Below are 25032 nucleotides of genomic sequence, written 5' to 3'. Positions count from 1 at the left end.
AAGATTTCTTTTGGGGGTTTCAACAGTATCCTCAATTGATGTTGGGGTTCTAGTAGAGACTTAAAATCTAAGTAATGGATCTGTTATTCATCCCTAACCATCAAACTTCACTTGCTTATGACGTGAAAGTGCTTATCTGCAGAGAAATGCCTTCGCACATGCCACCAGATGTACTGTGTTGGTGCAAAACATTTTATGACATTTCATTTACATCTGATGACTCCTTAAGACTTAGTGCTGCTACATCTGTCACTGATTGCAAGTCACCTGTAGCAGGCTAATTTCAGTTGAGAATTCTCAGTGTTTCTAGAAGAGGAGGCTTTTTCTTGACAGGTATGCCTGTACTTGTGATTTTTTTTTTTTTTTTTTACCCCACTCATTCTGCCTCATGTCTTGGTTTTGCAAGTTTTTGTTTTTCTTTGTGATCTTAAGTGGAAAAAGGGAAATGCTTGGGTCTGTCTGGAGGCATATGCTTTAATCCATTTTCCTTTCTAATCTAGGTGTTACTGGAAGAATGGAAGTGAAAGACAGCTTTGGGGTGCAAGGGCTTGTTTTGACTCAGTGAGATAGAATACACCTGGGTATATACTAGAGTAGCTGGGTACCAGGTTATGTGAGAAGCTGTTGTAGGCTGAAGTAAACTCTGTTGTCTTCCCTTGAGCAAATAATAATAGGAAGCCTCAAAATAGAGGGCATATGAAAAGCAGTAGCTTAGAGGTTAGTGCACAGGACAGGAATGGATGCGGGGCGGGGGAGAGGCACCTCCTTCCCGCCCGGCCCCGTCTCGCAGCTCGGCACAGTCCGCTGCGGAGCGCTCACGCTGCCGGAGGGGCCGCCGGCTGCGCCCGGCCGGCCGGGCCGTTCACCGGCTGGCGGCAGCGGGGCCGCGCCAGCCGACGGGGCGGGCGCGGGTACGGGTACGGCACCCGCCCCGGTGCCGCGGGGGCGGGCGCGGGGCGGAGCGCGGCGCGGCGCGGCGCTCCGGGCCGCTGCGGGCGGCGGAGGGGGGAGGGCCCTGCGGCCGGTGACTTCATGGGAAGAAGGCGGCGGTGGGAGGTGGGTCTCGTTTTCCGTCTCCCGAAGCTGTCTGCAAGGCGGGCGAGAGGCGGCCGCTCCGCCGGGCAGCGCGGGCGGGGAGACAGCGGTGACGGAAAGCAGCAGCTGAGGGCGGCAGCAGCGGCTGGGTTGGCTTCCTCCCCCCGCTCGGAGGAAGATGGAGCTCGGTTAGGAAGGGCTTGCGGGAGGTGCAGCGGGAGCAGGTAAGAGCTGCTTCTCCCTCCTCTTCCTCCTCCTCCGCCTCCTCCTCCTCCGCCTCCCGGCTGGGTGCATGGCAGGGGCGGGTCGGTGCGGCGGGTGGGCTGGTGTCATTGAGCGGGAGGTGGCACAGGTGCTCGCGGCCCGGCCCGCAGCGCTGCCCTTGCCTCCGGCTGCCCTTGCCTCCGGGCCACCCGCTCCGCCCCGGCTGCAGCGGTTCCCGCTGTGCGGGGCTGCGGGCAGCCCGGGAGTAAAGCCCTCAGCCGTAGCTGGTAAAGGCAAGGCCGGACGTTTAGGAACCCCTGCGTCCCGGGTCTTTGTGGCAGGGATTCAGGCAGGTCTCCCGGGTGTGCCCCCGCCCCATCTCCCCCAGCTCATTGATGAGCTCCGGGAAGGGCTTCTGCATTGCAGACTCTCTGCCCGGCTTCGCTCCGGCGTTCACGGCTTTATCTGATAAAAGGAGCCTGCTCTCTGGTTGAGTGGTCTGGTCCTCTTGGGCAGGAGGCTGGTTTGGGCAGATGATTGTTTCTTCCTGCGGTTCCTGGACCTTATCAGGATATCTAGAGGTTCAACCTCGTTCAGATTGATGTTAGATATATGTGTAATATCAGTTTTCTCTCTGAAAGAACTACAAAAGGGAATCCCTGTGAATAAGCATCCTTTAGAGTTTACAGTGTGCAATATTGTGCAGTGAGATATAATTATGCATATAAAACATAATGCAGAGAAGCGCACTACCTTACATAATCTTAATTCGAAAAGCTCATCACCCCTATGCTTACCCTGGAGGGAGGAATGTTTTTTTAAGGCCTTTTTGGAGCTTTGTTAAGTATCCCTATCAGAGCCTCTTATGACAGAGGGCTGAAAATGACAGAATAAAATGTTGACTACTTCTGCTGTAGTTCCGTCGTGATAAGTTCCTCTTCACTGCTCAGTGTCATGCACACACACCATTCTTCCGGCTATGAGGGCATGCACAGCTCCACACTGACAGAGGCAAATGGTCTCTTCTGTTGCCCCTTGGATATGTCTTTAAATTAGCTAACTATAATGATGCCATAATTTAACAGACTCTTGAGCCTCCTCTCCCAAGACCTGAATAGTGCTGTAATTTCTAATATGCTATACAGACATAAATTAGTATAACATGAATGGAAGGAAGCCTTTCCCATTTTTCATTTGACCTTCAGCACTTCAGACAAGTATTTGAAATGCATGATTAGGGCAAGTATTTTGGACTGAGCTGGTGGAAAATACGTTGCTCAACAGAACATGTATGACTTGAATCACATCTAGGATGAAACATAGTCAGTATTCTAAACTCCATATCCGAAGAAAACTAACGTCTGATAAATTTGGCCCACATTTTTATTTTAACTCAATCTTTATAGATGACATTGAACCTAGAAAAGGTTGGTATGGCACAGGTTTAAAGCAAAGCATATTTATATGGAGCTTCTGGAATTGGAAGTGCTATCAGTGGGCAAAGCGTTGTTTTGCTTTTTATGATCCATTATTAAAATACAAACGTGATAACAGTTGAGGCTGTATCTGGCTCCGTTTTCTGCTGTTGGCGTGCACTGACTAAACAGTCTCTCTGCTCCTGTGGATAAAGGCCAGATTTTGCCTAGGCATGCATGTGCTGCTCTCATAGGGATAAGCTGGAGTTTCCCCATGTGAATATGGAATATAGTTGAATAGCACCAGCTACCTTTTTCTGGGATACTTTCTGTTACAGGCCTATATCCTTTTGATAAGGCTGTAACATTGGTCATGGAGTAGAAAATAGAAACAAAATGATAATATAAAACCTTTGGATGATGTGGAATAGAAATGACACTTTCCTGAATCTCCCTCTTTCATGATACTGCATTTCTATGTTTGTAGTTTACAAGAAGCTCAATCATCTTCATGACAGGTTAATCTGTGTATAGTATAATAACTGTTGAGAGTATCAGATTGGTTAAGGATCAGGTGTAATAGACTAATAATTTGCTATGCATATAGCAAAAATAACTGATCGTTCACTAACTCATAATGCAGCATCCATTTTCAAAAAGGTGGGGTTTTTTTGGAGATGGAATCTAGAAGATTTTGGTCTTGGCTTACCAAATAAGAAAGATAACATCTGGATGTTATAGACTTTGAATACGTGTGGAATGAGCAGGTAGAAAGGGCCTTAGTCCTTTCTTAGTAAGCCTGCCTCTGCATCTTTCATCACTCCTGCTAGATCTCCCTGGTAGTCACATTGGCAGGCTCGGCAAAAAGGCAGGGACTTAACAGACTTTCAGTGGGCCTCCAGGTCAGGATTTTTAGTAGAGCCATATATGCGCAGGTGTATGAACATTCATTTGAATCTTACCAATGCAACCAGTGTGCTAATCATTGCCACAGTTTGTCTTGTTGCAATTATGTTATAACAATTAGAGAATCTGTTTTACATAGCCAAAATATTATGTGTAGAAAACATTTAATGCCTGAAAAGCATACCAAAGGCTTGATTTTTGGATTTTAGAAATAGATTTATGATGTAATTGATCATATTCCTCACTGAACTGTTTCTGTTAAATCTAATCACTGTGATGTTTTCCTCTGATTTAGTCTGGTTAGAGTTCTTCGGTATCATATCTTTATTGATTTAGGGTAAAAAATATATTTTTTATATATTTATTTTCTATATTTTCTATATATTTTACTTACCTCAAAGACACACAAGAACTTTTAAACACATCTATCATTTTGTTGTACCATGTTGTAATTTAGCTTATTATTGCCATAAGATGTAGTAACTTCTGTAGCCTTAACAGGTGGAGGAGGACACTATTTCTAGTGAGGCATATGTATTCTTGGAGAGAAAGTTGAAGCTGGAAGAGGGAGAGGATCAAGAGAGAACTTGCAGCATATTTTCACCAGACACTCAGACCACAAGTCTTACAGTGTTTGATAAAGTCGTCTTCTGTTTAATATATTCTACATTCCCAAAAACATACCATGAAATCTGAACCTCCTTTTGATTTGAATTTCATATAATATACTTGGACACATAGTAAGCAAAAATTAAACATAACGTTTTAATTAAGGAAATGGCAAGCTCTTAAAATATCAGATGCAGCTGTTGTTAAATTGAGGGCAGAAAGAAATAGAAAAGGCTTTTTTGGAAGTTTTTGTAGTCTGCTAGTTCATTTATAGTTGATATGCTTCTAGTATGCACTGCACAGCTATGCAAATACATTCATAGATATTTGCACCAAAGCATACAGCTAGATGGTACATGGACTTCCTGGACAAATTAATCAGTGTTGCTCTAATAGGAAATTTGGGCAATTAACCCAGCTATCTAGATAGCCTGCATAGTTAGATATCTGTCCTCTAAGAGCAGAAGTTTATCAGTTTAAGAAGAATACAAATGATGCATAGGTGTTATGCCACATCTCTCTGTATTTCCTTATTGTTGGTTTGGCACAAAACTGAGGAAGACAAATGTCCCCAGGTAAGATGGCAGAATTGTTCTCTACTCCTTGCTAGTAATTATTTTCTTATTTTAAAGGTAGATTAATTAGTATATGCTTGTAACAATACAACTATTTCACCATCAGATGTTTTCTAGTCTTTTTATTTAGCTGTTCTTCCCCAAATGCTGACCCAAGGGAATAGGACTGGAAACCTAATGACCATGCAGATACTGGAGATATAAAAGTTATGACTTGCAGCACTATTTTCCATTGTTCTCATAATGTTATCATATCACTGATGAGTATTTTTGGTTGAGTTTAAAGTATTTTGAAGAGATAAAGCTAATTGTGATGTGCTTCAAGTCTTATTTTTAGTTTGCTTTAGATTCTGGCTCTTCCTTTATGTGATGTAAATACTGTCTATTTTAGGTTATGGTTAAACCAGAGATTTTTAGTCGTAGGGCTTTGCTGTGGTGTTTTAGTGCAGAATACTGTTGATATTATCTGTTGATATTACCTTTTTAGATATTTCTTGGATGGACCCTTGTCAAATCTATTTGGCTGAAGTAGAGGAATGCTTGCATATTGAATTCAGTTCATAAATGCTTTATCTTTAAATAGTGTGTCAATTTAGGTTTTTTTTCATTGCTTTAAATTCAAGGTTTGTTTTTGAAGTAAACAATTCAGTGCTGGATTAACTTACTAGCTTTAATTAAAACTCTATAAATTTATGTAATATTTTATAGTCTCTCAGCATTTGAAATGCATTTTAATTTGAAAAAAAAATCTCAAATCCCAGGAAAAGAGTGTGAATTTACTTTAATATAGTTCAAAAATCAAACTTCTAATGTAATTTACAGAAGATATGGAGGGTTGCCACTTTTTTCACAAGGGATGAGTTTGTGTTTTCCCACCTTTCACTTACAGAATGTTATCAGTCCCCATATATGAAGTCCAGTAAGTCAAAGTGCCAAATATTGGCCCTGGACGTGCTGTCATTTCATTCTCATGGAGTTAAGAATGGCTCACTTTGCTTTTTAATCTGAAATTAGATTCTTTTTTCTCCCTATTTTTATTTCTGTATTTTAGACTAGCTACTTAAACTGTGCTATTGTTAAATACATATTGAAGTCTACCTTTAGCCTTCACTATTGGGTACAGCATTAAATATTGACATAAGAATGCTTTCCCACACCTTGTGCTTCATGACATTTAAGTCTTTCTGCAGTAGATCTTGATTTTAGGATTGGTTATTTTTAAATACAATGTATTTGGCTCAGCTCTTCTCAATGCAGTTAAGCTTGGTGAACTAGTTTACATACCATGTGCCTCACTTAGCTTTGGTTGCTTTAAAAGTTACATACAAAGATAGCAATTCTTCTTTCTTAGTTTAAATCAATCAAAGTTGCTTTTCAGTTTAAAAAGCTTCCCTAAAATCATCAATTATTGCTGTTGTACTCTGCCAGTAATAAACTGGCAAGCAGTTGTTTTAAGGAGTTGAAGTGTAGCGCTGATTACTTAAGGTAGAAAATACAAAAATTTGATTACTGAAAATATTTTTGAATACTTTCTGGGGCTTTTTTTTTCCGAATGAGTGTATCTACAAATAATTCCTGATATATTTAGCAAAATAAGTATGTTTCACATTCTATATTTAAAATTCCATCAGTCAAAATGCTGACTTATGCTCTCTGATCATAATTTCAATATTATATGCAATGCTTCAATGCTGTTTGACCTGTACAGACAATGGAGTATGGTTTCATATATTTATTTATTCATTTAGTTAAAGGGTAAAGTCGCCACTTTTTTTTTTTTTTTTAAATCTTAGTATTTTGCAGATCCTCAGTGCTATACAGTGATTTTTTTTTCCACTTGTATTCTCTTGGGAGCATGGCTATATAGTCGAGCTCTAGTACTATTCTACTAAGCAATAACATGTATTGACTACTTAATCAAAAAAGGGACAAAAGCTGTGTAGAAAGTGAGCAAGCTGTGAAAAAATTTTGATTCTCATTTTTGGTTACATTGGTGGTATTTCTACTATTATTATCAGAATTAAAGTAAGGAACAGTGCATTGCTTTATACCCTTTAAATAGGTGCTTGAAATATCACGTTTCTGATTGTGATGACTGCTGATGCCGTTAGTGACCTCAGTCATATGGAAACTTACAAAGCTGTTACTTCTGTATAGAACCAGGAGATGTAATATATTTCTAAGCCCTTGCTAAGATGTTATCAGAAATGTGTTCTACTGCCTGTGATTAAAATGGCTAGCTGCCATGGTGATAGTACCATAGAAACTGGTAAAATAATCATTGCCTATTAGGAAGTCAGGATGAACAATTTTTTCCTCTTTTTCTCTCTTTTACTTCTCAGCACCTTAGCAGGAATGAAATTCTGCTTATGTTATATTCCTGATGTACAAGCTATTTAATTTAACTTTGCTCTGTGTTACACAGCAGACCAAGCTAAGGCTATTGTATTCGTCCTATCTAAACATTAAACACGTGAGTGATTGAGAATTCGATCATTCCATGGGCTAATACTAGCCTCGGGAACAAGGGCATTGGATTAGAGGCCTTTCTTGCAGCACTGATTGCTGCAAGATTGTTAAGTTGCTTAACTGTAGTTTCTTTCAAAATAATACAGTAAGTATTATTTTACTGCAAAAACACTCTTTCAGCAAAGAAATGCAGTGAGTATGTCCATTAAGCAGTGTCTGTATAGCACTCAGAATAATAAGAGAACTTTAATTGGGGAGCCTGACATTGTGAAAGGGTTGTCTGCCTTGAATTATGCAAATTTTGAACTTAATCTTTCTTCAGTCTATAAAAAGGCTAGAATGTCACAGGAAGCTACTCAGGAAGGCCTAATACTTGGAGATTTTCCTGATTAAACATGTATCAAGGCCCAAGACTGCATAACTTTGTATACCTTTCAGAATTGCCTAGCAAGCCAGGGGATTGCTGGTAAATGCTAATTCTGAGCTGTAACTTGCAATACACTGCAGCTTTCTAAAACCTAAATCTTTATCTGAGATAATTTCTAAAAATGTTAAGATGTATCTTTTGCTTTAAGTCATAGACATGGCAAGCAGATTTGAGGTGAATTGTCAGCCACATCTAAATTATACATGTAGTTTGGAAGCTTCATCCAGCTATAAATGAGCAATGCACACTGTATCTTTCTATTAAATTGAGGAATGCCAACTAAGATCATATAGCAGGTAATATCTTTACTGGATAGGTTTCTAACTTCTCTTGCTCTCAGACCTACCGTAACTTACCAAAAACTTGCCTGTCTCTCACTTCAGAATATTTAGCGTCCCAGTAGCTTCTATTTTAGGTCTTAGAGCTGTTAAGATTGTTAGTTCTACAGAAAAGAAGGATATACACATATATTTAATAACACTGTGGTAATGGAAAGGGAAGATTTTAGTATAAAGAAAGCATTGATTTAGCAAATTATATTCAAGTATGAAGCCATGAAATGACCTAACCACCTCCCATGAATCTCTAAAGAAATCTTTCCATCTTCATCTCAGTAAGGGTTCAGGTGAATTAAAGGAAAGGCACAATTGGGGGGGGAAAAAAAAAAAAGACAGATGAAAATAATTTCAGTACGTGTAATAACAGAATAGGTACCACATAGGTAAAGTTGAAATGTGGGAAAGACTCGGGCAGGATCAAACATTCACTTATTCTACAAATACAGCAGTGCAAGAGTTGGAGAGAAACTTCCCTTCGGCACAAATTGACAGAAGTAGTATATAATGTAGTGGTTCGCAAAACAGAAGTCCATGAGGATAACGTGGAATGAACTCAGGTTGCTAAAAGTTATCTGCAGGTTGATAATTTAACACTGTTTGCTGGTAAAAATGTATCACTGAAAAGTAGTAACTTTTTCATGAGCCATGAGTACCAGGATGCCTGAGCGTTTATGAGTTGAGGATTAAATCCAGAGATTGGGAGGTCAACTTGAAATTTTGAAATGTAAAACAAAAATAACAACAGCTGAGATGCTGTATATGATATGCTATTTTTCTCTGTTTCATACTGTTTTGGTTTTTCAATAACCATAAAAGTGAGACTTCAAACAAAAGCGTGGGAAGGCATGTCAGTGCCAAGTTATTTTGAGGAAGCTTCAGGTCTGAGTGACAGTTTGCCACAATGATCCCAGGTCCTATGAGTTATTCTCACAGGCTCTTATAATATATTGTTTTGATGTCATAAGAGAAGACAAATTGGGTATTCTAACACATGGCTTGGTACAATGTCTCTTCTGTTGAAAGACCTACATGGCTCAAAAATGCGTTTTTGAGCCATGTATTTGTGGATAACTTTTACTGGATGAGGAGCACTTGAAAGGACAGGTCCTTTAGAAGTTGTGTATTTCTTGGCAATAGACAGTTTGTTCCTTCAGGCTGCTTCATATAAATGCACTGTGTTAGGGCCTCAGATGTACAGAACTTGCATATTTCTGTTCGTAATTGAAATTTTCTTCCATGTTTGTGCTATAGTAGAGTTTCTTTTTTTCTATTCATTGCTAAATATTTGGAGGCAGAGTTGCAAATAGGTTTGGAAAAGTTGTTTGTGCTCATATAGCATCCCTGCATACAGAAGACTCCCATAAGTGCTTTACTGATTTTCTCTCATGTTCTTGTATCTATAATCATACTTGCATCTCTCTGTTCTAAGATGTCAAACTGAATTTGCTTAATAGATAAGGATTGTACAACAGTTTTGGGAAGGAAATACATAGATAGATATTCATTAGTGCATAGGCAGACTGTAAATGCTGAGAAGAGAATTTAATCAGGATTAATAAAAGGCTGTCTATTTTTGGCAAGAATGAGGAGGAAACTAAATATTGTGAAAAAAGATGTTCTGTGTAAGCTACATAGGTTTTTTCCTCCTTCATTAAAGAAAGGCCTCTTGAAGAAGTCCCGCATAGAGGTCTGTAGTGCTTCCTGGTTAACATGGTTTACATTTTTTCTCATTCTGCATTATTAAAAATTTCTTACGACATTGATACATTAAAGCGTATAAAGAAGAAGGAGTAACACCATAAAGCCTAGAGTTATGCTATTTGCAATAAGAATCATTATTGTGTTGTCTCTGCCTGGGCTACGTCACCTGACATCCTCTTTCTATCACTGTATCCATCCACAAATAGTTTGCTCTGTTCCTTTACCCTTCAAAGGGAGAAGCTGTGTAACTGGCAAAGGAGGGTGGTTCAAACAGAGGCTGGTAGGTTGGGAGTTGAATCTCAGGACTTGTGACTGGGAGAACTAACAGCATATTTTTGCAGTGGGGTCCAAGTCTGTTTGAACTGCTTTGTTTATGATTATGTACACATGCCACAAATTCTTCAATATTCATTAAGCAAGCTGTCCTTGTGTGTTCTGAAGGCCCTGAGTTAGTGGCATGTGTGCCTCGCTGATATGATGTATTATTTATCTGCAGGCCTGGTAACACTATGACCTCAAAAAGATGATACGGTCATTTCAAGAGATAAACAATATATAGTCATACTGGAAAACCTGATCAATGTGTGTCCAGTTTCTAGATTGGCTGGTCTCCCTCAGTGCTAAAGCAGCTCGGGTGGCTGGACTATGCTATTATGAACAAAAAATGTTGTACTAGTGAAGTGTAGACCTCAATTAACATGGACATATAAATCACTGGCTTTTGCTGATGCAAAAGATAGATATTCATGCCTGAACAGCTCACTTGTAAGTATCTGTAGCTGATGAAATGTTTGCCTGTAGCTGATCATCTCTTGACTTTCTTTGATACAGAATTTGAGAAACGGATCCGCTGTCATTTTCCTTCTTCCAGTTTTGTCTTTTAAATTATAGTTTTAGTGAAAATAGGAGAAATGATTCCTTCAAGAACCATTCAGTTGTTAGCTTTCATTCCACATGTCTCTCATAGTTACTATAAAAATATTTTCCTATTTGTTATAAAAGAGGGGAATGTCCTCATGAAAGAAGATATCTCTGAGGCCAGTTGCCACTAGATCAAAGAAAATCAAAGAAAAATATGGAATATCCTTCTTTGGATTTTATAATAAAGTTTACTTCCCTAAAAAGATGCTTTATTTTTGTGAGGGAAGGTTTGAAGATCACATAATTTTATTCTGCATATTGTATGCCATTGTAGATAGAAAAGATACTGTGACTGTTTTTACCTCAATTATTATCTTACAGAAGTTATAGTGACATATAAAACAACTTGAAGAAGGTTTTGTGCACGTGTTTTTTCTGTGAACTTGTTTTCCTCTATAAAATCTGAGACTAAGCCATGAAGGAGAAAAAGATTCCGTCCATAATTTAAATTTGCCTAAAGAATAATTGACAGAGCTTGAGAATCGTGGTACTGGGGAACAGGAGAACAAGAGGTCTGGAACTTAGAACAAGCAAAACCCCACAGATCTCAATACCCGTCCCATTTGTGGAACAGAAGTTGACCTCCTTTCATAGCAAAGTGATGCTGAGAAGTATCCTTTACTGAGTTGTGGCGTTCTGAGTCTTTGGCAGAAGATATCCCCAGAGGGAATGGTTGTGCTGATAAACTACATTTTCTTGACATTAGTACTGTAGGAGTTGAAGCTGAATTGCTGAAGCAGTGAACGGCCAATAAGTGAGTTTAGCTCTCTACTGCTAGTCTGTTCACATACGGAAGAGCAAGATTTTTTGTTGTCAGAAAGCTTCAGATTAAGTCCCAGGTGTTTTAAAACACTTTTTGTGACAGATGTCTATGAAAAAGGTTTATATTGTGCCGCTTCAAATGATGCGCTATCGGTTTACTCACTTTTTTTTTTAATTTTTTAATTTTTTTTTTATAATTGTGCAAAATGGTTTGCCGTTTTGGGGGATGTTTTATTCTTTCCTGGATATGGCTATGGAAAATACACGTTGTTTAAAGGGAGAAAATAAATGAATAGATTTCTTTTGAACCTCTACCCTTCCCAATATTGCACAGTATATTTCATAGAGGGGGGTAATCTTATAGCTGATTCAGTGCTGGACAATAAAGTGCAGAGATCTAGAAGAAGAATGCCCCAATAAGTGAAACTCAAATTATGGTAACTTGTGGTTAGCTTATTTGTTTTAACCATCACACCATGAAAAATTTAATACAGGGTTAATTATAATTGCGTAATTTGAAATAAAAAAGTGTAACAGATTGTTTATAATTTTTATTTATTCTTTAAATGCGATAGTAAGAACAGGTTTTGCTAGTGTTATGAAGGTTAAACACCAAAGCAAAACCTATTTTCTGTACAGATGTTCATGCAAAGTATGACCTTTATTTGCTCTTCCAGCTTAAATAACAAAATGAAATACAATAACTGTATGCTTATTTTTAGTAGGCAGCTTACAGTGTTTTTGAAAGAAAGGAAAGAGGTTGTTGAAAACATAACTGAGGACTTACAGGCATGTGTTCTAGAAGTGAGTTATTGACAAATAGCAAAAACACTTATTCAAAAAAACTGTTCAAATCATTAAACCTCATACAATTGTTCTGAAGTAGGGATGGACTATTCACTGCTCTCTTGCAAAGAGAGGAACAGAGAGAGAAGTTAAGTGAAGTCTGCTATGTAACGGTTAATGTTCTTTAACGGGGTATGAACCCTGTCCTGTCATAGAAAAAACTACTCATATACCTTTGTTTTGAGAATGGCCAGAGCCTTTTAGAAAAGTGTTTGTTGGGGAGTCTCTTTGAACCCGTTTTTGCTAATTCTACCAGCATTTGCAAGAGAAGAGGTTGTTGTTGTTGTTTGTTTTTCAATTCCTGAGCAGCCAGATAACATACAAGCTTGTGATCTGATTAGTAAAATAACTGGACACAAAGAACTGCTAATAAGACAAGTTTCTTCTATGTTGCTTCTGCATGTTCCCACTGTCTGTGTGGCTGGAATGAAGTGATATTATATATTTATAGATTTAACAGCTCTTCTTTTCTTCAAGCCTTGCGCTGTTAAATTGGGTCACTGCATATAATGCATGTTAAATAAGACAAGAGGCTTTGTGGTATTTACAGAAAAAGTTACTGGCAGGATTTCACAGTATTACAGGAAACATTACAGTTAAGTATAAGCACATTTATTTTAAATATATTGCTAGTAGCTCACAAAGTACTGCGTTCTTCATGAATGTAATGTGTCTTCATATGTATGTAAATATCACAGGATTTGATAAAATTCACCAAATGTAACAGAAAGCAGAATGTAACCCTAAAGGTTCAGTGGTCTGATATGTCTTTGATCAGTGCTTTGTAACAGAACGGTAAAATCTTTTGTGTTAATACTTGGGATAATTCTACTTCTGGGGGGGGGGGGGGGGGCAGAGGGAGAGAGAGAGAGACTCCAGTGAATTATTTTGTAGGATCAATAGCTCATACAGAGCATTGTTTTAAAAGTTTCCAAAGTTCCTTGACTCACTAGAAAAGCAGACTACAGGTACTTAAGAGACTGAATAACTTCTCAGAATAAGATTTAGACTTCTGGGTCCTGTGAAGCGTTTTTTAAAAGTTTACTCTTGTCCTGATGAAACCCCAATTCAAAAGATTGCTTCCATGCCTGAAAAAGCAGAGCTGAACACCAGACCTCAAACCCTTGTTCTTCTGTACTTGCGAGTGTGAGGGGGGAAAGTGTCCTACTGTTAGCCATGTCCGTCTGAATCCAAACCTGCAGTTGTATCATCCTTCAAAAGCTATGGCAAATGCATTTTGCGCTCTCATATCCCTGTTAGGAATTCTTTCTACTGCTTTTTGCCATAGCAGTAGGAACTAAATACGGGAGAAAAAGTTTTATTATTTTTAGGGCATTTGACCAAAAACTGCTGTTCATAAATACATTTTTTAGAAAGAATTCATAAAATGCAAGGTAGCATTTTATGTCGCTCAGATGGCAGCCTAAAGTGACAAACGTTTTTAGCTGAAAGCTCACATGCTATTTGTGGTTTTTCTTTCTGTGGTTCTGAGTATCTTCCCTAGCTTTGAAAAAACGACTGGGTTCTGCAGAAATCCAAAAATGTTCCAAGTCTGGCAATAGTCAGTATTTTCATTAATGACTTAGACTGAGAGTACTTGGGTTACTTGCCCATGAAACTAGGTAGGAGATATTGCAAGAACTGTAGAGAGTAGAAATAGAGTGAAGCATTGTCTTGACAAATTGGATGTGTGTAATCTAAAATAAACAGCTTGTAATTCAGTATCTGTTACACTTTGGTAAGAGTAATAAACATTTATGACTACTAATCTGGGTTCCCTAGTCTGGGTGGGCTAGTTGATCATATGTGATGTTCTGTGATGTCCCTCCTTTTAATTTCGTGCAAGAGAAAATCTTTTGAAAGGCATCTATCATCCTTGCTGTATTTCCATCTATGCTTGTCCGAGAACCCAGTATACTCAGTAAGATTAAATACTCAGAAATATTAAGAGCGTCTATCTTTTCTGTGTGTTCCTGCCCTTTGGGTTTTAAAAATGTTTTGTTTAATAACACCTAACTTGTTTTGCAAATTTGTTTCCCTTTTCCATTCTATGTTAATTACATTTTGGATAATTTATTTACCTGATAATTGTTATATAGCAGAAGTACTTGCTTGGCTACCAGCCACACTTGGTTCTTAATGCTGTGAGTCTAAACCTATTACAGAACTATTATAAATTTATGTTGTCTTACAGATCCCATGCCTCTTTGTCATTGGGTTTACTTTCAATTATGAGTAATGGTCACGCATAGAACAAAGCATTTATTTTCAGCCCCTCTCTACAGATATTTGAAATGAGACTGAACAAAGAATGAGAAAATGCTAGTGAAAATAAAATTTGCTGTAGTGTTCAAAGGACTTAGGCTGAATGTCCAAAAAAGTAGTTTACCTTCTCTAATTGTTCTTATTCCAGAATATAGTTTCTGTATATTAATGAGTAAATTCCTAAGAGACTTTGCATCTCTTTTTGAGTGCAGCGGGGATTTAGTGTTCTGAGGAGATGCCTCAAATGTGATTCATCAGTTTTTCAAGTCAGGTGGGACCTCTGTGAAACTTCATGATCTGATCTCCTGTTATCCCTCAAGCTATAGAATTTTGTTGTGAAGTTTCTGCTTAAAAAATTTGAGCTGTAGTTGAACTACAACATATCCTTTCATAAAGGATACTCAATCATGATTTATAGACTCTTAATTCATTACCTAGATGTCAATCACTAATGCATACAAAGTGGCAGCTTTTGTCACATACCTCATATCTTTGTGATTTAAAGAAGCTCTTTTGTATTCTCTTTATCATGAATAAGAGTGAGGTCGAAATGGACAGCCCCTGTTAAAACGTGGTCAAAAGAACAATTTGCTTGTCCTGAGTGCAGCTGTCATTATACTTCTTAATTAAGTGGTAAATGTATGCAGGCTTCAGAATTTGGGATGAACTGAAACATGCAAAATACATACTATATTTGTAAACTTGGTAATATAGTAACTATGAGATTTATAAATATCTGCATGCTTATTTTGAAAGAAATCATTTTACATATATTTATATTTTGTAGATTTATCATATGAAAGAAAGCTCCTGATGGAACCTACTGACTAATGAGACCATAGGTCACTTCCGAGGCCTGCGTGTATAACTCGTATTAAAGACTCAAGGCTAGGATGAGGAAGCAGCTAGTGCGGTTGTACAAACTGGCACTTAAACTATTTTATATGTCTAGAGTTATGTACAGTGCCCAATGTAGCAAGTGTTTGGAATAAAATTCTTCTTTTGTAGCATCACAGGATAGGACCGTTGTTAAATTTCATGCTTGGCTTCAGAATTTATGTGAGCTCACTAAAGCCAAGTATCTCCCTTAAATAAAGAAGTATGTCATTAATCTTCTGCGAGCTGTTCATGCAGTCTTTGCAAATACACAAGGGTCTTGAGGATGACATAATTTCAACAGCAAAGCCTGGTAGCTCTTGCTGTGTCAGTGTGTTGTTAATTGAAAGCAAATGATAGTGTATTAATAAATATGCATGCTTGCAAGTTGAATTGTCACCAATCTATTTAAGATAGTTGCCATTCTCAGATCTTTACTGACAATTGAATTACCTCCTAAGATTTTGTGTATCTGAAAAGACGCAATAACAGTACCAGAAACTAAATTAATATGGCATGGGAGCTTTCTTAATGAAATTAATATTGCATTTATAACCTTTTTAGGGAGGCTTTTCGCCAATTGCAGCGTAAAATGAACTCCCAAGACACTAAGATGCTCTTTTTTGCCTGAGCTTTTATACTTCTGCCTGCTTCTTTTCATGATACATGAAATGAAAATTATGAGATAAAATAGTATTCTGGGATGCTCTTTCATGGATTCATAATATTTTTGGTATGTGTTATGAATTTTTATTTTAGATTAATGTTTCAGCTTTAATTTTAGTAGGCTGCATTTTGTGCGAGGTAGCAACTAGCACTATGAAATTCATTTTTCCTTTGAAAGAATTTTTCCTTCTTCTACCAAAGTGCTTTTGTGATTGCAACCCTAGTTATTTGAAGCCTGCAGTTATAAAATTTAACTGTGTAAATGTTTTCTGGGTTTTGGCTTTGATTTTATTGTTGTTTTTATGTTGTAAGTAATGAAAAAAGCATACTTAAACCTTGTAAGCAGGTAGTAATCTTTATAAGGTTGATCTCCTTCAGCATGCTGGGGAGATCTAACAGGAAGCTGAGTGTTTCAGTGGTCAAGGGCGAGATGGAGCAAATAGCAATCTGTAGTGGATCTGCATGTTGGGATTTATTTAAGAACCCATGACATTAGAGCTTTTACTCTCATGGATTATTTTGCACTCACTCTCTCACTGTGCCATCAGCACCATGTTTGCTAGGTCTCAACTTGCCCTCCCAGCAGGGAGGTGGCTGCTGATGTGAGAAGACCAGGCAGAAATTTGTGTCAGTTTGTGCTGTGCAGCTACTCATAGTTAGCAGTCTTGCAAGTTACCAGCTGAAGTGCCTGGGCACCCCCGACGATCATCGCCATGCATCTCTCTGATCCCTAGTTCCCCCCTCCCCCCCCAACCCCCTTCCAGGATATTTTCTGCAACCAAGATCTTCCTATTTTTCTTTCTAGGCCCCCTTCTTCTTTCCAAGAGTGCTACTACTTTCTAGGAACGCTTCTTTTCAGCCTCCTCTTCTTTCCAGGCTCCTAAGCCTCTGGTTTTCCCAGTCTAAATAGTCAACACACGACATGTGATCAGCCTCCTAAAAGATTCTGTGGTTCTGTCTCGGGTCTCTTTATTAGTTGGAGGATTCAGGACATGCCACTTCTGTTTAGTCCAGATGTTATCAAAATTTAAAACCAGCCTGTACAGGTTGCAGCTAACAAGTAGCAGGTTTGTACTTGAGAGTTCAAAAGTTCAGTTTTGGACATTCACCCACACAGACACATGCACTCAATTACCTGCTGCCTGTTAGCACTCACAGTTTAAGCTATTACTTTGTCTACAACTAATGTACTTATGCTAAAAGCTGTGGTTGATGCCATTTGGAAAATGTCATATCATCTGTGCTCACCTTGTCATACTCTCTAATCTTGAGTAACACGTGTATAGATAGAGCTTTTGTGTCTTCCTTATAGGAGCTAAATTTGTAAGAATGCTTTAAAAGGAAGGCTTGAATATGAATTGGTCCTGAAACAGGAGGGACAGCATATAACTGTCAGCTTGCAGCTCAAACAGTAATGACAACAACAGTTTCAATGTTTATTTTATTTGGAGGTGTTATATAATGTGCAAACTTTCACATGAGAAATTTGAAGCAGCAGTACCGCCCTTTAGCCAGTCAGGGAGTCCTTTGTGTGATTATGTGGTCAGAAACACACAAATGAAATTTAAAAAAGGAAGGTGGCTTGCATGAATACTTGCAAGAAAATGTCTTTATTCTCATTATGGGTTAAAAAAAAATTTTTTTTTTAACAGTTATCTGCTTTTCTGTTGATGACCTGTTTCCTAGGTTGTTAATGTGAGGGCACCCCTTCGCTGTGTTGGAGTTGTCAGTTTTCGCTGTGTTTGAGTTGTCAGTTTTCCCCTGAATTTTTGGATTCAGCAGTCTAGCAGAAATATTTGGAGGTAATTGACCTCAGAAGCAGAAGGCATTACTCTAATTGGGGGCTCAAGCTTCAAAAGCATTCCTCATGTGCATCTCAGTGTTGTCATCCAGAGGCTTATTTCTATAATTAAAGAGTTTGTATATTTGAAATAAATATTAATGGACTTTCTTAGCTTATGTTGTGGAAGCAGCACAATACTTCCTCCTGTTATTATTTCTGCAATTCATTGTATGTAAAGGAGAAAAGTTTTGGAATATGAAAAAGAGCTTCAGAGATGAGAAAGCGTCATTTCCTTATATCACAGGCCCTTCAAGGAGCATATACTCATCTCGCTTATAGTAGTCTTTTCTTGCACTCTTTCTGCACTTTTGTTTTTGCTGATTTATTTGAACCTGTGGTTTGTCTGCACCTCCAGAGTTCAAGAGGTGACCATTTGGAGGCTGTTTCTTGTCTTGGTTTAACATTCTTTGTGCTTCTGAGTATCTAATTGTGTTGAGAATTTTTTTCAAACAACCCCAAGTACTGTTCTGCTGACTGGCAAAATTTATGCTTTCCACAGTGCTGATTGAAAGGGCCTCTATTGGATTTTGAAGGAAATTCCTAAAGTACTTTTCAAGCAGTATGCTCCATTTCTGTGGCAGAACGAAGAGGGATGTTCTCTGAATGTTTATTTTTAAGAAAATAATGTAATCAATTAGAAAAATGGAGAGGGAACCCTAAGAGAAGTAAAATGTCACTCTTTATGCAAAGAATAAGCTTTCTCTGTATTTGTATTGGAGAGGGGTATTGGCCGCAGAGAGGTTATACGCTGTTAGGATATAATAATAATACAAATATGTGTCTGAATTCATATGCAGAAGGATATACAGATGTGTGTGTGTGTATGCATGCAAACAGGATAGCTTTGCTTTCCATGGTGTTCGTCTTAAGTTTTTTCCATAGGACCTTCCTTTGTCTTTCAAGGCACAAGAGCTATTATGTGAGATGATGCCCAGCTGTGTGTCCTAAGCTTGCAGCAGGGAATGCTGTGGGAACGTTGTGCATGGTTAAGACCTCCTTCTGGCCCTGCTGGCGATGGGACTTCCTGAGGAAAAAGAGATTTGGGAGAGGCGATTTCAGAGAGGATTTAGTGGAGGCAATGAGGTTTTAGGGAGGGAACGATGGTGAGCCTTTTTTATGCCCTTTGCTGTGAGTTTTGTCTGGTTTTGTTCTAGTGCTGTATCATCATTTTTCTTTTTTGCAAAAAACAACGTATGTGTAGAACCACTGTAGTGTTCTGGTATGTGAGTGCCATAATTGCCTTTCAATTTTTTCCCAAACTCTCAAGCCATTTTTGGATGGAATATTTTCAGTGTGGAATATCAGACAGCCAAGCCACAAACAGTCCATTTATTGTTGCAAATAAACGGCCTCTTTGCTGTTAGCACAACACAGCTTTAGCAGCTATCGTACATAGTTTGTCACGGTTGTAGTGATCTAAATGTCTAGGTTTTTATAAATGTTTTGGTGCCAGTGACTCTTTGCTTAGGATTCACATATGGTCTTAGAAACGAAGAAATAGAATCCAGCTGAAAGTTACAGCTGTACCAAAATGTTTTATTGATTTGATGTTCTATCAAGAGAAATCTGAAAATTGTGGGGTATGGTAACAGCTTGTCTAGACTACTACTTCGGTTAAAGAGAATATATTTACAGTAGCTACTTGCTACTGGTGAGTGGAATGCTTTTTAAATTATTTGCATAGTTTAGTACGTTAAACACAATACTAAATGGAAATCAAGCCCCATAATTTTATATTTTCAATAAAAGCTGCTTTCTGTAATGCTGAAAAGGCAAAGAAGCTAAACTGCAACTAATTATTCTCCTGTAAAACTATTTTGTTTTTTTGTAAGATGAGGAGTGACCTTTGCAAATACAAGCATAGGGCACTGAAGTTGTTTTTATAGGTGTGTGTGGGGGGGAGTTTATATCTCTCTTTTTTTTTTCTTGCATTTTACCTTTTCTCTGTGGGGAAAAAAATTCTCGAGAAGTAAGAAAACTATTGAAGTTATAGAACCTATATTCTGATAAAGGTGAGTTTTTCCATCCTTTTAAAATAGGAAAACATACTGTTTATAGGATTTGTTAGCAGTAAGGTCTGTCAATTTAATAAGCTAAAAAAAAATCCTCCTTCCCTCCTTTTTTTTTCATATATACAACCTGGAACGAAAAAACCCCACAGTCGTAAGATGCGATTGATTTATCACAGATTGTTTCATAGAAATAAAGACTAAGAATGGCGTATAACTATAGCAAACCTTGCATTGGAATGAGGATTCTACTCTCAGGTTTCCTGCTGAGCCGCAATGTGTTTATTGGCTTATCCTCTAAGATCTGCCTCATTATTATTAAAATGTTTCCTGCCTCACAAAAAATATTTGTAAAATGATACTACGATAATCACCATCTTGACTGATACATCAGGCGCTGAAGTGTAGACATGTAGTGCTAACAGCCCATCTCTCAGCTTCAGCTGTAGAGGCAGGTTCTGTAGCCAGGATATGTAAAAGGCCCACATCTTCTACAGGCAGATATAACACTGGTTATAATCCACTGGTGGACCAAGGGGTTGTATTTTGATGCGACTAGCAGCAATGGGATAGAAATAAAGTCCACTGATAGATTTCTCACCTAATCATGGATCTCTTCTTTCTAATCTGTCTCTGAGGCTGTTTCTTTCTCACTAGAGAAAGGCAACAAGATGCTTTCTATTTTGTGTTTCTATTAAAAATTTCCCAGAAGACTGAGAAAAGAAAAGAGCAGAGCAAAAGAAATAATAATTTTACTTTAAAATAGGATGCTTTTCTACCCTTTGCAATAGGATACTTTTCTAAATGTCTTCATCCTATTAACCTGTCTTTACATCTTCCTACAATGGCAGTTCTGCAACTTCCAATTATTCTCAAATGTAGTTTACTGAGAATTTGGAGGATTAACACTCAGATTGTGAATTCTACCTTCCTTACTCTTCCCTTGATAGATCACATAATTGGGGAGTGGAGAAGTGAATGGATAAGGGATAATCGACAAACTTATAAAAACTGGAAGAGAATAGCTGCTTAACAGATGCATTAATCTGTTGTGTTACTGTCCATGGTAAATGAAGACTCTTACTTGATAAGCCTGCATAGGCCTGCCCTCTTATTTCTGGAAGGAGGTATTTGATATTGAGAATACTATGCAGGGGGACTGCTGTATCTGAAGCAAAATTTTCAGCTTTGACAAATTTGATGCATGTAGTCCAGAGCATGGCTGAATCTGAAACCTGTGCCCTTAAAGTAAGGTTCTGTATGTAAACACGTAAAGTGATCTGTTTTTTTTTTTTTACACAGCTGAATGAATACTTATGCATTCTCTTAAATTAACTGGAAGATACAGACAGTTGACTGCTTAGATAGTCAATCCACACCTAAATTTAGCCTTTGGACCCCATTTAGAGCTCTGGGTTTGAAAAATTTGGACTGGAACCCAAGAGCTTAACTTTGTCCCTGCTTATATTACCATCACGTCAGATGAGCCTGTCTTCCACTGAAATTAATAGTACTTGTCTCCAGCTAGGTATTGTTGAGAAGTTCTCTAAACGCTTTATTAATTTTTCATTTGATTTATTTCAGAAAGTGCGTATGTTGCAGCTTCAGTAATTAAAATCTAAATCAAATGCAGAATGTGGAGTGTACTGTCTTGTAATCAGAAATTTACAACTGGCCCTCGATAATGAAGCTAACTGTAGATCCGTTCATTTAGTTGTGCCAAAATTTTCAGTGATAAAATAGGTAAAGGTCGGGGAGAATACCAGAAAGGGAAAACATGAATGTGAGATTTTGAGTATAACTGAAAATCCATTAGAATTCTTTCTTTTAGTGCTACCAATTTAAAACAATTTATTTTGATTATTTTAATTTAAAAGGTTATTTTTCCAAGTCAAAAGTTGTTTCAAATCAGGAAATCTTTTTGTTTCTTTTTTTTGTATGTGTCGAAATGATATATACAGATAATTTTGGAACTCTTATGAAATTTAAATCATGGTTAGCAGACCTGTTGTGTGATCACCATTGCCCATTATGAGAAGGAGCTCAGATTCTGAACTGAGAGCAACTGAGTCTGAGGAGGCTGTATAAAATCTGTTTTAGTCCTTAAAAATTTTTGTTGTAACATTTCTAAAACTGAACTGATGCATCTGTGTAGATGGGGCAATTTACTAGATCAAGCTTGATGTTACTGAAGGGAATTTGAATGTCTGATAGAAGTAAGATGTAGCGATTTTTATATTCAAAAGAACATGGGTAATGAAAATTAAAAATATTACCGTACATGCATGATTGCCAATACTCTGCAAAATTCTGAAATGATGCAAAGAAAGGTTACGCATTAGGTTTATTCTGAGTGTATATTTTGAGTTAGCTGTTGTGTTCCTTTTTTTGCTTGGGTCATAAAGTTAAAAAGTAGAGTATGTAGTCAGTCTCTGTGTTCTTAATATCAAGAAAACAGCCCTCAGTGAAAGAGAGAATATCTATCCAGAGGAGAGACTCATAGAAAAATGCATGTATTTTGGAAGGGAAAATACTCTTTTTCTTTTTTTTTATACTAATTTTTACCTGATAGCTCAGCACTGAAAATTGAAAACCAGTTCCAGCGCACGCTGTGCTGGAAAGTATTAAAATCGGAGGAGTGCAGGTGTGTATGAAACCAGTAGTTTTGAACTATATGGACAAATGTCCTTCAGTACAAACTACCAGCCAGCTTTCTGGGGTGGAGTATACCACAGCCGTATACTGAAATGTCCGAAATACATTAGGGATGCTAATCTATTATATGATTTCTAATATACCACAAAAATAGCATTTGAAGTGGCACTGTATTCCTTTAATCACCATCCTTTATTCTCAGCAGCTCAGTGGAACTAAGCTTCAGGTGAGACAACGATGACTAGAAGCAATTTATATAAGCTTTGCTGAAAGCAGCTATCATGAAATGGTCTTTTATTTTTACGTTTAATTTGGGAAGAGGGCAGTGTTATCTTCTTATGCCGTGAAGAAAGTTTCACAAACCATTTCTGTTTCGCATTTCAGTGCTATCCAATAGTAAATATCTGCAAAATCTGTCATCCCTCTTTTTTCCTCTGCTCCCTGAAGCCATAAACAGGCCCAGGAGTCTCAGTTCTTTCAGACATTTCTGTTACTAATGCACTATTTTTTTTATTGTACAAATCAGAGACCATGCAACAACTCTGCATAGCCATTAAGATACAAAAAGCAGTATATAACACAAGATAAAAGTATGTGGCATTTCCTGAGCCTTCTCTTGGGCAAGGCCTCTGATACGTGAAGCAGCAGTCACGTATCAGAAGAATGCAAGTGTAAGTAAGATCATCACAGCCAGCCTTTAGGCACATTGTGATGAACTCCATCGGTATGCGTTTCCCAGATCCTTAGAGAAGCAAGACTGTAAAAAAACATTTTTGTAATTCATGAGGAATAAAACGCTTTTTTTTTCTGATCGATCACTGGTGTAATTTACATTTCTTCCGGAATAGGAAAAGTACTAGAGTTGCTATATGTTCCGTCTTGTTTTCTCTCATACCGTTTTTAGTTTATCGTAATTCTGATGAATATGTTCACCAATCAAAAATAAAATACTTAATTTTTCTACCTTTTAGAAAGTCTGACGACAGGTGACTTACATGATTTGGATGCAACTGTTTATCTAAGGAATACATATTTCCTGTTCTTTTTCTGACCAGAAATACAGTGAGTGGCTACAGCTATTAGATGGCATTGGAAATATCCAACTTGGGTTGTATTCTAGATAAGGGAATAAATACTTATGCAGAAAATTGATTAGGACTAGATAAAAGGAAGGTCACAGTGTACGTTTTTCATCAATTTTATATATTGTGTGGATACATTAAGACTAGGTTCAAATAGTGAAATCTTCATCTTTTTGAATAAGCCAGATTATAAAATCTCAAAGAATCCGAAATACCGAGAATGTGTAAGGTTTTGAATTGGTTGCTGTGTTTTTGTTTTAGGAAGTGTTAACTTGGATGGTGTGTCTTTCTGGAAAAACAACCACCTTTGATGTAGGAAGTTCCATGTAATGAAAAATGAAATCTGCTAGTTAAGAAGGCTCAGAGTTTGAGATGCTGAGGGCTAAAGTGAGAGTTGAATTCAGTAGGTGTCTAAATAAGAAATCTCTAAATCAAACAAACTGCAAAATATGAACCTGACTAAGTTATTTTGTACTGTAATTTTTGAAAGGATGCCATACAAAAATAATTTTAAAATATATTTGTAACAGTGGGACATGGATGCTTCAAATCTGGAAATGCAAATATAAGATTGTATACTTCACCATCTCCTTTTTTATCCTACAGGTTTCAAAAAATATGAGCTCGCTTGATACATCGTCTATTTTTTTTTAAATGAATGTTATCATTCAAATAAGAATATTATTATAAATGACAGTTTAGATTGGGAGTTAGAACTGGACTTTCGGTCTCTATCTACTGGCTATACAATAATCCATAAAACTGGATAGTTAAATGAAAAGATGGTGTACAAATCTGATAATGAAATGATAAGGACTAATTTTAGTAAAAAAGACTGCTCCTCCATCAGAAATGTTTTTTTTTTTCTTTGCATGCATATACATTTTGTCTTCAGTGTTTGTGGGTCGTTTTTCTGTGGGTTTTTGTGAGAATGTGTTTTTGATTGATGAACTAAGCTGTTTTTTTCAGGTACTAAAGCAACTAACTATTGATGCAATACTGTGGAAATTGCTGTTCCTTAAGACAGAGAGGGAGAGAGATTCTGTTCCTACAGGGTGCTCCTGCTGTCTGACATTAAGGTTCGCTTTTGCCGAGCGGCTCTTGCCAAAAAACACATACAGCTTTCCACTCCTGGATCTGTAATTGCAATTTTCTCTCTCCAAAAGGTGAGCTACAACTGTTATCAGTGAAAGATGCACCTAACATTGAACTCAGGAGACTTAAAAATGTGATCTTGAAATTAGTGACTTACTGCCTAAATAAGAATTTATATAAATGCAGTAGCTATTAAGTTAATTCAGTTATTTTATTTAAATTAAAAAATTAATAAAAGAGCCTTCCCTGCTCTGTTTCCTGTATCCCAGAAAGAATATTCATCTTCTCAATAACTGGATTGATTGCACAGAGGTCAAGAAGCTTGTAGGACTT

At 37.6% G+C, this 25032-nt stretch overlaps 1 protein-coding gene across 4 annotated transcripts in view; it reads left to right on the top strand.

The window, feature by feature from the left end:
• The first annotated feature begins 953 nt into the window (after positions 1–953).
• OTUD7A (OTU deubiquitinase 7A) overlaps positions 954–25032 on the top strand; it is a 171727-nt gene continuing 147648 nt past the window's right edge. For 2 of the 4 annotated variants that reach the window (XM_068958342.1, XM_068958341.1), the window contains exon 1: positions 954–1259. The gene's annotated coding sequence lies outside the window, so the exon portion shown is untranslated. The remainder of the gene's footprint in view (positions 1260–25032) is intronic. The other 2 variants (XM_068958343.1, XM_068958344.1) reach the window with 2 other exon arrangements.

This window comes from Struthio camelus, chromosome 12, assembly GCF_040807025.1.
Source record: "Struthio camelus isolate bStrCam1 chromosome 12, bStrCam1.hap1, whole genome shotgun sequence".
NCBI lineage: Eukaryota > Metazoa > Chordata > Aves > Struthioniformes > Struthionidae > Struthio > Struthio camelus.
This window is presented reverse-complemented; position numbering and strand designations above follow the sequence as displayed.